This window comes from Lathyrus oleraceus, chromosome 5 (genome assembly GCF_024323335.1).
Source record: "Lathyrus oleraceus cultivar Zhongwan6 chromosome 5, CAAS_Psat_ZW6_1.0, whole genome shotgun sequence".
Taxonomy (NCBI): domain Eukaryota; kingdom Viridiplantae; phylum Streptophyta; class Magnoliopsida; order Fabales; family Fabaceae; genus Lathyrus; species Lathyrus oleraceus.
In genome coordinates, this window is record NC_066583.1 from 237,895,883 (window position 1) to 237,899,857 (window position 3,975).

Here is a 3,975-nt window from a genome sequence, read left to right on the forward strand (position 1 = left end):
CTGGAAATCCTACCGAGGATCCAAACCTTCATTTATCCGTATTTGTCCAATACGCTGATACTGTTAAAGCTAATGGTGTCACTTCAGAGGCAATTCGACTTCGTCTTTTTCCTTTCTCGTTAAGAGATAAAGCTAGAAGATGGTTGCAGTCTCTTCCTTCCAACTCAGTTACCACATGGAACGAGTTGAAGAAAGTCTTCCTTGCCCGATATTTTCCTCCGAGCAAAACAACTATGTTGAGAGCCCAGATAAATGGATTTAAACAGAAAGATAACGAGTCTCTTTTCGAAGCATGGGAAAGATACAAAGACATGATGAGACTTTGTCCACACCATGGTTTAGAGGACTGGTTAGTAATTCATACCTTCTATAATGGTCTCTTATACAACACAAGGTTAACAATAGACGCCGCCGTAGGTGGTGCACTTATGGCTAAACCTTACGCCGATGCTTATCAACTTATCGAAAGCATGGCCCAAAATCATTATCAATGGGAAAGCGACCGAGCAATAGTGGAGAAACCTCCGACGAAAAGTGGCATGTACGAGATAAGTAGCCTTGATCACGTTAGTGCAAAAATGGATGCTCTGGCCCAGAAAATTGAAAGCTTAAATGTATCACCTCCAACCACCGTAGTTGCCGCAAATCAAAGCTGCGAAGTCTGTGGAATCAAAGGTCACACTTCTGCTGATTGTCAACTCCTAACAGGAATCCAAGCAAAACAAGTGAATTATGCTCAAGGAAATCCCTACTCGCACACCTATAACTCAAACTGGAAGAATCATCCAAATTTTTCATATAAGAGTAATAATGCTTTATACGCACCAGGACAAGCTCCAAATCAAGCCCCAGCTATACCTCAGGGATATCAAAAGCCGACCCCATCTACACCTAACAATAACGTTCCTAGGAAATCCAACTTGGAAATCATGATGGAAAACTTTATAGCTTCTCAATAGCAAACCAACAAAGATTTCTTAAACCAGAATATACACACTAGTGAACAAATCAAACAACTAGCAAGTAAAGTAGATGCCCTGGCTACCCATAACAAAATGCTGGAAACACAAATATCACAAGTATCTCAACAACAAGCGCCTACTGCTTCCCCAACTGGTACATTACCTGGACAGCCCCAACCTAACCCGAAAAGCCACGCTCATGCAATCATACTAAGAAGTGGAACGAAAGTGGAAGGACCAGTAGATCCAAGAACTGAGAACCAAAACTCTAAAAAGTCAACTGAGGAAGAAAGTAAACCTAAGGAAAAGGAAGAGAGTAATAAGGAAATCGTAGAAAAGACAGAACCTTATGTACCTCCACCGCCTTATAAACCACCTATCCCTTACCCTCAAAGGCTTATTAAAACCAAAGATGCGGGCCAATTTAAAAAATTTGTTGACCTACTAAAACAATTAAACGTCACAATTCCGTTTACAGAAGCTATTACGCAGATGCCCTCATATGCTAAGTTCTTAAAATAAATTCTTTCTAATAAAAGGAAACTTGAAGATAGCGAAACTGTTACACTCACTGCTGAATGTAGCGCTATAATCCAGAATATGCCTCCTAAACTTAAAGATCCGGGTAGTTTCTCTATACCCTGTCACATAGGAAAATTTGTCATAGACAAAGCCTTATGCGATTTAGGAGCCGGTATTAGTGTTATGCCTTTATCCATATGCAAAAAACTGGAATTGGGAGAATTAAGACCAACTAAAATGTCTGTGCAACTAGCAGATCGTTCCGTTAGATATCCTGTAGGAATTCTTGAAAACATTCCCGTGCGCATAGGTCAATTCTACATTCCAACCGATTTTATAATTATGGACATTAGAGAAGATGAAGTTACACCCATTATACTGGGAAGACCGTTCTTAGCAACTGTCGGTGCAATCATATACGTAAAACGAGGACGACTCACTTTCGAAGTAGGAGAAGAGAAAATTGAGTTTATTCTTTCCAAATTTTTGAAAGCACCTGCAATAGAAGATACATGTTAGTTCATGGATATCATCGATGAATGCATAAAAGAAACAGAGTTAGAGAATGGCAAATTATCTGACTATAGTATAGAAGACAAACTCAACCAATGTTTAGCCATAACATCGGACCCTACGCAATACCTTAAGAAACCAACCCTAGACCTGAAAACACTTCCCAAAAATCTGAGATATGAATTCCTTGACTTAGAACTTGAACGACCAGTGATAGTTAATGCAGACCTAGGAAACTCGAAACCGAAAAACTCCTGCATATCTTAAGAAAACATCCAACCGCACTAGGATACAACATCACCAACCTTAAAGGAATAAGTCCTTCTATTTGTATGCACCGCATCATGCTAGAAGAAGACTGTAAAACTTCTAGGGAACATCAGAGGAGACTAAACCCGATCCTGAGTGAGGTAGTGAAGAAGGAAGTAACCAAGTTATTAGAGGCAGGTATCATATATCCTATATCTGATAGCAAATGGGTTAGTCCGGTACACGTAGTACCGAAGAAAGAAGGTATAACAGTTATTGAAAATGAAAAAGGAGAAACTATAACTAAACGAATCGAATCGGGATGGAGAATGTGCATTGACTATAGAAAACTAAACAAAGCAACCCGAAAAGATCATTTCCCTTTACCATTCATTGACCAGATGTTAGAACGATTAGCAAAACATTCTCATTTCTGCTATCTAGACGGTTACTCAGGCTTCTTTCAAATACCAATTCATCCGGATGACCAAGAAAAGACAACATTCACATGTCCTTTTGGTATCTTCGCCTATCGACGAATGCCGTTTGGCTTGTGCAATGCTCCTGCAACCTTCCAAAGGTGCATGATGGCAATATTCGCCGATTTTCTCGAAAACATCATGGAAGTATTTATGGATGATTTCTCCGTATGCGGACAAAGCTTTGAAGAATGTCTTGAAAACCTAGAAAGAGTTCTAGAGCGATGTGTAAAAGTAAACCTAGTACTTAATTGGGAAAAATGTCACTTTATGGTACAAGAAGGAATTGTTTTAGGACACATCATCTCAAACAGAGGAATTGAAGTAGACAAAGCCAAAATAGAGGTAATCGAAAACCTTCAACCTCCGAAAACTGTGAGAGAAGTACGAAGCTTCTTAGGACATGCCGGTTTTTACCGACGATTCATTAAAGACTTCTCTAAAATAACTAAACCTTTAACCGGACTATTGATGAAAGATGCTGAATTCATCTTCGACAATAAATGTTTAGAAGCATTTCAAACGCTTAAACAAGCATTGATCTCCGCACCCATAATGAAGACACCAGATTGGAATGAACCATTCGAAATAATGTGTGATGCCAGTGATTACGCTGTGGGTGCTGTTTTAGGACAACGAAAGGATAAAAAGCTTCACGTCATATATTACGCAAGTAGAACTCTAGATGAAGCACAAATGAATTACGCCACAACCGAGATAATCATTTACACTGACCACGCTGCTATCAAGTACCTCTTAACAAAAAAGGAGGCTAAACCTAGACTCCTAAGGTGGATCTTGTTGCTACAAGAGTTCGATTTGGAAATCAAAGACAAGAAAGGAACTGAAAACGTAGTAGCAGATCACCTCTCTAGACTCGAGAACCTTGAGCCGGAAAGAACATCAATTAACGATGATTTCTCGTACGATAAACTTATAGCTACTTTGGAAGAAAATAAAGCTGATAAATAGGTAGAAACCACCTTAGCTACATCTGTTACACCATGGTATGCTGATCTCGTCAATTATTTAGCTGCCGGAATAGTTCCACCTACTTTATCCTACTAGCAAAAGAAACGATTCTTCTATGACATAAAATACTATTACTGGGATGACCCTTTAATTTTCAAAAGAGGCCCCGATGGTATTTTTCGTCGGTGTATACCCGAAGAAGAGGTAGAAAATATAATCCAACACTGTCACTCCGCTCCTTATGGTGGACATGCAAGTACATCCAAGACCTGCTCCAA

At 39.4% G+C, this 3,975-nt stretch overlaps 1 non-coding gene across 1 annotated transcript; it reads right to left on the bottom strand.

Moving 5' to 3' along the window:
- Positions 1-233: 233 nt before the first annotated feature.
- Positions 234-340, bottom strand: LOC127088461 (small nucleolar RNA R71). The gene has a single exon (XR_007790295.1). It is a non-coding gene; the product is annotated as a small nucleolar RNA R71 (small nucleolar RNA).
- Between the last annotated feature and the right edge of the window lie 3,635 nt (positions 341-3,975).